This window comes from Canis lupus, chromosome 22, assembly GCF_003254725.2.
Source record: "Canis lupus dingo isolate Sandy chromosome 22, ASM325472v2, whole genome shotgun sequence".
NCBI classification, from domain to species: Eukaryota; Metazoa; Chordata; class Mammalia; order Carnivora; family Canidae; genus Canis; species Canis lupus.
Genome location: NC_064264.1, coordinates 22,270,629 through 22,284,470, shown reverse-complemented (window position 1 = coordinate 22,284,470; position 13,842 = coordinate 22,270,629).

Below are 13,842 nucleotides of genomic sequence, written 5' to 3'. Positions count from 1 at the left end.
ATAATTTGATAACTCCTCCATAGATGTTGAAAGAAAAGCTGATTCTCACCTACTAAACAAACCAAGCTAATTGGCCATTGTTTACAATCCTAGCAATGTTCAAGGTATTACTTTGTTTCAAAATAAATCTAAGACTGTTCTTGACACAAATAGTTTAATACTTTCCCAAGAGATGGATGTTATATCCACAAAATCATGTTAGCCTTGAGGTATCCTTAAAAGTGACCAACATAAAGCAATCCTTTCACTAACTTTCATATAATTACAAAAGACAGTCTTTTTTTTTTTTCCAAATATCTGGATAATAAAAATCATTTTGAATGTGAAACATTTCAACCATACTTAAATGTTGCATATTCCTTATTATGCTGGTTTTCTCTACTTCAGCAGATGTTTTACATGACAGTTTAGCTGACCTATAATGTCTTTGCTGAGGACAGATGTCCTGGCTAGCACTGGTAACTATTTTGTTACAGTACAAAGGTGTGAAAATGGCTGCAAAAGAATTCCAAGCAGTTCAAACCCGAGGATTTTGGGAACAAAACAGTGAAAAAAATTCTCATGTAGCAGAAGCAGTTGGAAAGTTCTGTGCCTCTACCCCACTACCCAGCACTTAAAGCATAATCAGTTTTGTAGATGAAAATGGTACACCCTACATGGCACACAGCTACTCCAGAGAGCTCTTAAGTAGTTTTCTTTACTTCTTTTTTTTTTTTTTTAAAGATTTTTTTTATTAATGATAGTCACAGAGAGAGAGAGAGAGAGAGAGAGAGAGAGAGGCAGAGACACAGGCAGAGGGAGAAGCAGGCTCCATGCACCGGGAGCCTGACGTGGGATTCGATCCCGGGTCTCCAGGATCGCGCCCTGGGCCAAAGGCAGGCTCCAAACCGCTGCGCCACCCAGGGATCCCAGTTTTCTTTACTTCTAAACTAACTCCACATAAGTCATGGGCTTGGGTCACAGATTATAAAGTAGAGAACTCTGGAAATCCAAGCTTATAAAAGTAAAGATGATCAATCTGCAATCGGTTCAAGTCTTTGTATATGTAATATTCAAAATTATCTTCAGAAATTATTTTAGAAAATGAAGACTGAAATAAGCTAATTTATTTTGCTCTAGAATTCATTCTAAAGTGGGTAAAAATATGAAAACAACTGTTGGGAATCAGCTAAATTTAACCTCAAACAAGACAGTTTTCATTAGCAATTTTGAATCCTGACCGCAATAGGTATTTTAGGAAATAATTCACACTGAGTAAACATATGTCCCCAAGTCACATTATGTATTTTTCATTCTTTTCACGAGTAGCATTTGTTAACATATAAAAAATTGAAATACAAGAACTGTATTAGTTAATTATACATTTTGTCCGACATTACTTAAGGAAAGCAAGTCAGAAAGGAAAATATAGAAATATACCTATATAAATGTAGTAGAAAGAACACTCAATCTTGGTCAAATACTGAGTTTTAACCACACAAGCAAGTTAAACATTTTAGATATTATTATCTTTGTCTATAAAATATAGAAAATCATATGTACCTTATGTACCTCACAATGTTAATGTATGTTAAAAAGTGATTGTAAAAATGAAGCTGTTGGAAACCATAGGAAAGCACGTAACTAAGTGACTAATGAATGAACAGATACTGAAAAGGTTGGTTTGCTTGAAGTTCATAAATTTGCAGTTATCTTAGTTCTAATTGAAGAGTATGTCCTTCTTAAAGGAGGCTGGTTCCCACAACCTTATGTCCCCTGGCTTTGGCTTACCTTCTGGTCAAATTCTCCAATCTTCTGGTGGTTTCCAAGACCTACCAGTCTTCCAAAATGTGTTATTTCCTGCATAAGAGAGTCAGAGTTGGGTTTTGCTGCTTGCGATCAAAAACCTGATTGTCATATAATGATTTTGCCAAGAGTGTGTTTTGATACATAGCATGGCTATAGTAATATAATTGGTACTCTTGTAAGGTTTAAAACATGATTATTGATTTTGGGAGTTTCTCTTCATTTCTAAAAAAATACTTTATTTTTTTTTGAAGTTTTTATTTAAATTCCAGTTAGTTAAGATACAGTGTAATATTAGTTTCAAGCAATGTAGTGATTCAACACTTTCCATACAATACTTGGTGCTCATCACAGGTGCCCTCCTTAATCCCCATGGCCTATTTCACCCATGCCCCACCTATCTGCCCTCTGGTAACCATCAGTTTGTTCTCTGTAGTTTAGAGTCTGTTCTTGGTTTGCCTTCCTCTCTCTTCTCCCCTCTGTTTGTTTTGTTCCTTAAATTTCACGTATAGAAAATACTTATTTCTTTCTATCTCTCTAATCTTTTAGATATCCTAATATGATGATACTATATTTTGGTAGTCTGAAACCTCTTCTATGATGTTTTACCTGAAATGGCCAAACTTATGGAGACATTCCATATCCCAATCAGAACTTAAATTATATTATGGTAATTACTATCCAAAAAAGAATCAGTTAGAAGCAGTAAATACCAAAATAAGAGGGTTGCTATGTTAGTAATGCATATTTTAGTGTCTACAATTCTACTTTTTACTGAAATACAGTGTTTCTACCTTTCACTTGTGTAATGGAATTGATAGCATATTTCTGAGGACTGATTTATTTGGCCCAGTTTGTATGAATTGATTCATTTTGGAACATTTGACAGAATGGTTGGTATCAAAATAATGCTGTATACAGAGCACATAAACACATTATTGAATGAAGAATGAACTGAAAGATCATAAGTTCTCAAAGATGATGCTCACAGCAAGAGGATTAAATTGCATAAAAATCAAGTCACTACTCTGAAATACACGGTGTAATAAAAGCTTGAAAGAAAAATGTGAGATGAACTCAATTTCTCAGCCATTGCCATGAGTGTAGATGTGCTTCCTGCTGTTATGTGAACAATTACCATGCCTGGAGGGAACTGAATGAATGCTGGCACCTATTGGTAGACGGAATAAAAACCTAAGCTTATTCTCCTATCATGAGGCTCACATGCCATATGCTACAAACTAATACATTAAGTCGGCATAATGAGGAAGATAACACATTTTACCATTGCTTGCTTACACTGCAAAAACTGGAACACCATTATATAAATTGCCTGAAATTCACTGAATTTCTTTTTTCTCGCAATTCTTAGACATTTAGAAGACACGAATCATGTAGAAAATATACCAGTTGATTCACTTAAGAGTATAACGTACTTTAAACTTTGTCCCAAATATTATTCTTTCCATTTTCTCTGGAGTCTTCCAAGTTATATGCTATGCAATTACCATTGATATATATATATTCCCTATATATCTTTTTCATAAAATATAAGAATGCATAGAAAATATTGGAAATGATACATAGGATCTTATTTTAATTTTGTGAATTATTCTTATAAATATAATTTAATTGTATAGTTTTAACATCAATGTTAACGTTATGACTATGTTTTCTGTATAGTAAAGATATAAAATGTCTAGCATAGTTTGCTTTAAAGCAAGAAGTCAGAGACAATACTTAACTATTGACTGATAATTGATATGTGGAATGCTTGAAACTTAAAAGTTGTATAACCAAATATTATTTCTGAATATCAAAATGATGATGTATGGTGGAAAAATGGGCTACTACCTCAACTAAAGAGGAAACAGGGGCACTTATGTGGGTCACTTAGCTAAATGGCTGACTCTTGATTTCAGCTCAGGTTATGATCCCAGAGTCATTAGATTGAGCCCAGTGTAGGGCTACACACTTAACACCGAGTCAGCTTTAGATTCTCTCCTTCTCTGTCTGCCTACTCCCCCACCCCTATTTATACTCCCTCCCCTCAAATAAATAAATAGATCTTTAAAAAAATAAAGATGAAACAATTTCAATCCTTCCTTCCAATTATTCCTGATAGAAACCACATGGTTATCTATGAACAAACAAATGAAAGGGTAGGGTATGGTGAAGCTACCAAGGGAGAAAATAATAATGTGCCTATGATTGTTATGTCCCTAGACCTCTCATCAAATCAGACCATCAAAAAAGTGTTTTGCATTTGACCAGGCACTGTGGAATATTCAAGGAAGTTAAGACACTATTTTTTCTTCTCAAGGTGTTTAAATTTCAAATAGGGTGCCAATACATGCAGAGGTAAAATGTTAAAAATAAAAACTCAGGACAGAAAAATGAATGCAACGTAAGCGGAATAGACCAAACGACCATGGGACTCGTAAAAAGTTGGAAGACTTAGTACAGAAGATTGGAGTTGGCTGGTTTGTGGAGGATGTGAACGATACAGATAGATAAGAAAAGATGTTACAGAATGCCATGGAAAGACAAGCCAAAAAAAGCAATGCCATTACAGTAGCAAGAAGTATGTTTTGTCTTCAGGAGAAAGGAGTAGTACTGCTTGATGAAATGTCACAGAATAATTTGATACATGTTTGGTTAGGAAGGAGCAGATAGTTCATGGAAAATATTGAAGAAGAACAGATTTTTGGACCTGATCTGCTGGATAATAAGGAAATACTGTAGAAAACACAATTTCACTCAAAACTAATACATATTAATGTAATTCCCAGCTACTGCTTGGCCATTGTGCAGGATGTTATCTAGCTAAAATAATTTCCCCTGCTTTATAGTTTCAAAGGAAGGGGAAGACACTAGGAGTTCTATCATCTAGGATAGCCTAGCTATTATTGATATTATCTTTTAGTTAGGTATTCTAGGTGTATCATCTAGTATTGGTGTGTGGTTTCTTCATCTTGAACATGTTTTCTGCCTTGCTTAAAAGTTTATTTTTAGGCATCAAAAAGGAAAAAAATAAAACATGGTTAAGATCACTCTTACACTGACACCTTTAAATGTTGATTTCTCTGATACATACCTCTTACATCAAAATGTGTAGCAATGATATATAAATACATGTAAAGAGATTTTAAATGTTCAGCAAAATAAGCATTTCCAACTACCAAATATAGAATGTAAATGTAAAGCAATTAATAGAAGGTAAAGTCACGTACTTCCTGGGTTTAGAGCATCAGTGTAAGCTAGAAAAACCTGAAGTTCAATCTGTCAAAGTAATAAAAATGGAAACTGCACTATATAAGATGGGGTGGAGGTCAACAGATAGGCTCACCTCTTAAAACACAGCTGAAGAGGATTTCCACTGATAGTGAAAGGAGCTAAAATAAGCCTAAAATTATGGTTTATTAGAAATGATGAATCTGGGAAGTAGGTGGACAAAAACCCAACCAAGACTGGGAAAACAGTCTACTTCTGGCATGGCATTTGAATTTACCATATCCTCAGTGTCATTGTAGGATAGGAGCTCCAAGCTGACACTTTCAGAATGGGCTCTACATTATGGATCTTGTGGATTCTTTGGAGGCACTTAAATCCAGTATACAGGGCAGCTCGAGTGCCTCAGCGATTTAGCGCTGGCTTCAGCCCAGGGTGAGATCCTGGAGACCTAGGATGGAGTCCCACATCCCGCTCCCTGCGTGGAGCCTGCTTCTCCCTCTGCCTGTGTCTCTGCCTCTCTCTCTCTCCCTGTGTCTCTCATGAATAAAATAAATAAAATCTTTTAAAATAAATAAATAAATCCAGTATACAAGATGGGTTATGAGAAAGAGAGAACTATAGAGAAAAAATTACTGCTCTAATTACTGCCACATACCACACGAAATGAACCTGGGAAATCAAAATTCTAACAAACGCGAAGAATGAAAAGCTAGCAAATTCCTCTAAATGAATTTACACTAAATTAAATAGGAATAATGTGATAACATGTAAAAACTTTTACATACTTCTATTTAATATTGTTAAAGAGGTGAGGGAATAAGACTCAAAAATTCATTTCTGCAAAAACACTGCAGAAGTGAGACAATATCAGACAACACTAAAAAAGTCCATTGAAAATATTTGAAAAAAATATGAATATTGAAAACAAAAACTCAGGATAAACTCCAGAATGTTTAGAGTTGAGGTCCACCAAGCTAATTGGACCTGATGATGAACAAGATTTCTGGATGCTTTGGAGATGAGAGATAAAGTCTTCAAAAACTTGGAGGTTGCCACATCAGTGAAACATTTAGGGTTTCAGTAATCATTGGTCTGCAAGGATATTCTTATAAGTCAGTTCTTAAACTTTATTGTGCATTCGTATTTCTGGTTAGTAGGTCTGACTTAGAGCTCAAGAATATATATTTCTAGTAAGTTCTCTAGTTATGCAAAGTCTTGTCATCTGTAGCATGAAGCAAGAAGCAAATCCTTGTAGTATTGGGCACCAGCCAAGGTCAGGTGCCTGACCATGTGACATCAATTAATAAGTATAATTATAGTCAGAGACTCATAATTTTGGGTGCATATAGCAGCAATTCATCACACAATAGAAATGATATACTTGGGATGGGAGTCCTTGAAGTTCCAGAAGTCATAAGTAAGATATATAAACAAGAAGCCCAGACTCTCATGTTACCCACCTCTGTTTGACTGCTACCTCTCCTTCAGCTTTTCACCTATAGTCTCCTAGAGGGTTCTCTAAGTCTCACTGACAAAGGTGGATACTAATTTAGCTCTATTTTACAGGTAAGTTGTTACTAGAGGAAAACAGACTACTTTCAAACCACAATCCATTTTCAGGGCTAGCCCTGAAGACTGTGAGATGGAAGAAATAGTCTTCCCAATGGGAAGAATGATATGCCATGCACACTGGTCATTTTGGGGGGAAATGGCCCTATGTACCAATATACAATGACGCCTAGGCAAGCATGGATGGTTTACCAGTTTGGTCCAGATATTTGAAGGACAAATTTGGGAAAATTAGAGTCAAAAGAGAGTGACAATGAGCTGGACAGAATATTTCTAGTCTATGTCTACCAGCCTCTTTCCTTATAATCTCTTATGCTTGTACAGTGGGCCCAGGAAGAGAGTGCACATGGTAGCAGGGTTGTAAACCATATGCGGGCTCAAGGACATATGTTCACTATCACCACCTATAAACCTGCCAGCAGAAGAAAACAAGTCTGAGTCCTTTATCTCAGCACCATTCCTCAAAGAGACCTCTGGTGCCAGATTGAATATAATGGACCCTTTCTACCCTGGAATGTGCAGCAATTCATTCTTACTGGAATTGACATCTACCTCAGATAGAAGTTTGTCTTCCTTGTCTGCTGCAGGGCCCCTGAGAACATTATCATCTTGAGACAAAGAGAAACTCTGACTTATTGGCATGGGATCCTATACAGCATTGCCTCATACCAAGGGACCAATTTTATGGCAAAAGAGCTTGAACAATGAGCTCTTAATCACAGAAATCACTGCTTCTACAGTATGTTACATTACAAAAACATAACCTAATAGAATCATGGATTGGAAATAAAAGTCACCACTAAGAAATAGCTCAGATTAACATCTCTTCTGAGTTGAGTTGCAATTTTCTCATTTGCTTTGAATGACAAACTTACATATGATGATAGGTCCTGAGAAACTGGAATGCTTGGATCTAGGAATCATGGGTGGGAGTAGGATTGGCCCCTTTAAACATTACTGCAGGAGATCTACTTGGGAAACAAAAGGGCAAGAATAGTGAAGTAGATTTTGAAGAACAAATTTGGGAAGACTCACTCTAGCACATATTAAGACAGTGTATCATTAATATAGATCGACAAAATAGAATGGCAACATGTGAAATGACAGATTTGACTTTACAAAAGCAGTAAAGAATGAACTTTCTGTTTAGTAGACTTAAGATAACTCATTGTTCACATGCATATAAACTTGGATTCTTTCCTCCTACTGTGTGACAAAAAATCCATTCCAGGTAGATTGCGATTTAAATGAGAAAAACAAAATGTTCAAATTTTAAAAGAAAGTATAAGAAAACGTGACCCTTTTTACATTCTGTATATAAGTGGTATCATGTAGTATTTGTTTTTCTCTGACTTATTTCACTTAGAAATTAATTTATTCATTCATAAGTTTTTTAAAAAGAACATATGACCTCAGGGATATTAAAGAAGAAACAAAGAGCACAAAATGTACAAGGAAATATTTATAAATTTGACTATAATTGACTTACATTTTGTCTAAATAAAGATACCAAAAACAAGGCGAAAAGAAAAGCTACAATCTGAAAGAAAACACTTACAAGGCCTAGATAACAAAACAAAAGTTTGAATTACTTATTAAGAACTTCTCCAATAATAATAAATCAATAATAAGATGACATATAACCCAATAGGAAAATTGACAACAATAAAAACAATTCAAAAAAAAAAAAAAAACAATTCACACAGAAGGAAATCTAAACAAAGAGTGAACACACACAAAAAAATATTATGCCACTAGTGTCCACAGAAATGAAAGTTAAAACACAATTAGATGCCATTTTCTTTTTTTTAATTTATTTTTTATTGGTGTTCAATTTACTAACATACAGAATAACCCCCAGTGCCCGTCACCCATTCACTCCCACCCCCCGCCCTCCTCCCCTTCCACCACCCCTAGTTCGTTTCCCAGAGTTAGCAGTCTTTACGTTCTGTCTCCCTTTCTGATATTTCCCACACATTTCTTCTCCCTTCCCTTATATTCCCTTTCACTATTATTTATATTCCCCAAATGAATGAGAACATATAATGTTTGTCCTTCTCCGACTGACTTACCATTTTCATAATTATTATAATGGAAAGAAATTCTAGATACTTGATAATGTCAAGAACTGTCAAAGATGGGGAAAAAATACAATTAGGAATTGTCTCGTACTTCTGATGAAGTGTAAAATAACAGCAGCCAGCAGCGCTTGGGAAAGTAATTTGGCAATATCCAGAAAAGTTTAAGAGACATTGTATCATTTAGAATGATGTTCACATATAAGTAACTGTAAACTAGATTACAGTGGTTTAATCAAGGAAGAGGTTTGTCTCATGCATTAAAATAAAAATTATCCAGACAGGTATCCCAGCGCTGAAACAATGGCTAACCATGCCCTGAAGGAACCAGACCTATTTTATCACTCTGTTTTCCTTAATGTGTGGCTGCTGCACCTCCAGAATCACCACAGTCCCAGGCAAAGAAAAGGTTAGAGATGACTGAGTCAGCACTGACAACGTATTGGCTACCTCTAGCTGAAAAAGAGATGGGGATCCAGAATACAGGATCCAGTTTGCTTTACAAACTCTAAAGTTGAGGTAGCCAAATGTAAAAGTGGTTTAAGTAACGTTGAATGAGCCAGTTTGCAATATGTACTTCATAGGTGCACGGGCATGCATGTACACACACACACACAGGATATATATAGGATATAATATATATAATATATGTAATATAGAGAGAGAATATGTGTACACACACACACATATATATGTTATATATATATATAACTATACATCCTATATATATATATAACTCTATATCCTAGTGCTTTGCTACTCAGTGTATTCTGTTCTGTTTTCCATGAACAAGCAGCAGAGGCATCACTTTGGAATTTGTTAGAAATTTATAATCTCAGGCTCCATCCCATATCTACTGAATCAGTATGTGAATTTTAACAGGAATCCCAGGTGGATCCACATGCAAATTAACATTTGAGAAGCACCACTCTAGAGAAACCACTGCACGTGTAACAATGTGCATTGCATCTTACAGGGAAACATGGAAATAAACTAAATGCCCATTAATAACAGAATATTGAATATATTAAGAATTCAGAATATTGAAATAAATATTGAATATAAATGTATTTATTTAATAGAATGATTTACAGGGCAGTTGAAATGAGTGACTAGATTGGTATTAATTTGGACAAATATCAGAAGCATAACATTGATTTTAAAAGATACGTTGCAAAACTAAATCAATAGCATGGCATAATTTGTATATATATATGTATATATTAAGGATTTATTTATTCATTTGAGGGGGGTTGCAAGGGAGAAAATCCCATACAGACTCCCCACTGGCCACAGAGCCCAAATGCAGGACTCAGCCTCAGGCCCCTGAGATCATGATGTAAGCCGGAATCAAGAGTCAGACACTCAACTGATTGAGCCACCCAGGTGCCCCATTTTTTAAAGTACAAAACAGTACATTTTATATGGATACATACAGACTTATTAAAATATTTTAAAATGTGTGGATGTAGTTTGTTTAGCAACTTCATGATCTTGATTAACTTGAGATGAAGATGGAAGAAAAGGTGATTGAAAAAAGTACAAAGCGGTTTCAATTGCATCTGTTGTATTTCGTTTCTTAAAAAAAAAACAAGCAACTATGGCAAAATGTTAAGAAATGTATGTGTATGTTTACACTGATGTCTGCAGAATTATTCTTTAAACTTTTTTATATGTTTAAAATATTTCATAAAATATTTTTAAAGATAAAATGAATGCAGATAATTTTTTGAAAGGATAGTAATGGTGTAACTCTTTTCACACTGGCAATTTGTTCTTAAATGATTTAGCAATAGCTGGGTAAAATGGATACATTATTTATGAAGATTAAGTAAGTCAACATTAGAGCAACATTTGTAACTGATTTTTATGATAGTGAGTCCAGAATATTTCAATGAATTTGCAGCTCTCTCCTGGTAATAGCACAGTTAGGGAACTCAAGAATATATCTAAATACATGCACACATATTTATAACAAGCATGCTTCAAAACTACTAAAGATGAATAGAAAAAATGTAGCGAAGCTGAATATTATGCCTGTTTTTGAAAGGAATCTGAATACTCTTGGAACCTATATGCCATTCTCCCAGTGTCTTGTAGTTTACTCTTCACCAAGTGCTTTGGCTTGGACAGTGATGTTTATTATATGCTTGCTCCCGTTCAAAACAATAGATTCGCTTGAAAATTTTGCATCCCAGTTCTTGTCGTTAGGTTTGCTTCATTTTTAGTACACACCTTTCTCTGTGTTTTTAGTCCTTAACATCAGCACTAGAAACAGCATATTGTTTTACACGGCAGAAAACAATTGCTTTGCATATAATACTCCTAGATAGAAATAAGCCTTATTAACAAAAGCATCGTTCACCTAGTTTCTACCATGTATTCTACTTTCATGTTTATTAGCCATAAGATAAGTAAAATAACAGGAGCAACATTTAAGTGACATACCGTGAGGACACACAATAGAAAGAACATGCCGAGTTTGAAACAATCCCAATGCGATTTCCACTCTGTTCTTTTTGAACCTTTCACTATCTTCATGATGTCCTGAAATTAAAACTCGGAAACTTGTAGCCTCCTACTAAAATACAATATATTTGGTTTATTCTCATATTGGCCTCAAGTATTTACTATTCCCTGTCTTCTCCTCATAATAGATGTCAAAATAGCTGATTATTATAAGAAGCTGATCTGTGGCTACTTGGCCATCTTTACCTGCATACACAAGTGCCTGAAGCTGGAGCATCTAGAGGGTAATTAGAGAGAGAAAGCTGGCAAACTTTTAAATTGGTGAACCAAGAAGGAAAAAACTAAATTGTCATTAGTTGCACATAATATATTTCTATTCTTGGTAAATGCAAAAGGACCACTTAAAAACTAATAAAACTAATGAGTATTCAGTGAAATAGCCAGATACAAGAAAACATACCAAAGTAATAGCTTTCTCAAATGCCAGCAATAATCAGTTAGGAACTCATTCACTCACTCACACACACACACACACACACACACACACACACACACAATTTAAAAGAAAAAAAAACGATTGGATACTTGGGAATGAATTTCAGAAATTAGAGAAACATGTAAATGAACAAAATAACAAATAGTAAAGAAGTATTAATTTAAATGGCCTAATAAAATGTACTATATTACTGGAAAGGGAGAACCAATAATACAAATATGTTAGTTATCCTGAAATAAACATGTTCTTTCAATGTAATCTCCTTCTAAACAGAAGCAAGGAGTAAATATACATGTACTGACATGAAAGTCCATTCTATGTATATTATTAGTTGAAAAAAAGCAAGATGTAGAATAATATCTGATCTTTTATCAGTCATCTGAAGTTGTAAATATGTAGACTACATAGGATGTGCATTCATTTTTCTTCCTTTCTCTGTGTGTACATTTACTCAGGAATGGAATAATCCACACCAAACTTTTAATATTGGTTATTGCCGAGAAACAGGAGCCAGAAAAACATTTTATATATTATGATCTTCTGTGTTTCTTGAAATTCGTATGATGACCATACTATCTTTAAAAATATGAATAAATCAGCAAAGGAACCAAATGGAAATATGTCATATAGGAGGACATAAAGGAATCATTTTTGGCACCTCTGGCGGCTTCCAAATCTGTTTTGAGAAAGGCAATAAAGAATGCTGAAATGACTCCCCCAATGATGGCAACGTCTAAATCCCTGGAATCTGTGCATAGATTACCTTACATAGTAAAAGGGACAGGTAAATGTGATTAATTTTAGGATATCGAGATGGGGAGAGAGGTTATTCTTGATTATCCTAATGGGCCCTGTGTAATCACAAGGGTCTGCACAAGAAGGAGGCAGAGGAAGATTTGACTATAGAAAGAAGGCAATGTGAAGACAGAAGCAGACATTAGTGAAGCAGCCATGAGCCAAAGAATGTCAGCAACCTCTAAAATCAGGAAGAACTAAGGACAGGTTCTCTCATGGAGGCTCCAGCAGGAATAAGCACTGCCAATACCTTGATGCCCCTGTAGGGCTTATTTTGAACTTCTAGCCTCCAGAACTGATACAATATATTTGTACTATTTTAAGCCACTAAGTATGTGTAATTTGTCATAGAAGTGACAAGAAAATGAACGCAAGGGAAAAAATGTACTGAGTCAAATCTGGTACACGGTTAGGGTAACCAGGTAACTTGCATGGCCAAAAACCTATAAATTGATGAGCTTGAGTAAATTTGGTGATGCTGAGCAAGAGGGAAAAAAGAATGAAAATGAGAATCACTATGGTAAGGGTAAAACAAGCATTTAAATAAGCAGAAAAATTAAATGAAAATCTGGGATAAGACCGAGTCAAAGTGAAAGACCAAGATGGTTATCAGGTCAATCAGTCAGGGGATGAATGAACAAGTATTGAGTGTTACTATACTTCAGACTTGGGTTGGAAATGTGAGAAATGTATGTGCCTTTACAGAGTTGCCAGTTAGAAAAAGACAAACCATTGTTTGTCTGTCTAAATGATTTTAGACAGTTGTGCAATATGATCACTTAATCTGTAGAATGATTACTTTGGCACCATTGAGGGAGAGTGGATTGGAAAAACAATATTAACCGCAAGAAGAACAGGAGCCTATGATCCATATGGAAGCTACGGGAAAAGGCTAGACCAGAAGTAAGAAAAGATTAGGCCAGAGTACCCGTAGCAGTTAAAGGTCAAGGATGAACTGTGCCCATCATATCTTATCTGGACCCCAAAGACCTCTCAAGAGATGAGAAAGGGGGCCTGGAGTTGCAGATGTCCCCAAAAGAATACTTTTATCCTTCTAAACAGAACATTACACCAAATGAGAGAAAAAAAAATTGTATTGAACACATCAGAATCAAACAAGAATTCTTTGCCAAACTAATGCCACTTCATTTCTGATCATTCTTGTAACAGTGTCATTGATCTACTTCTAACACTCATAATGGAGAGATGAAGAAAAATGCACACACATGTACACACAAATACACATGTTTGTTTTGTACAAAGTTAGGCATTCTATTAAGGTTTTTAAAAATAATATCTACTTATTCAATGTCCACATTTGTTTCCTCCCGTAGTATTGGTTTTAAAATATAAACTTTTGTGATGAGGGTGGTGTGGTCTTGTTAATCTGTTCCAAAGCCATTTCAGTGTCAGGCA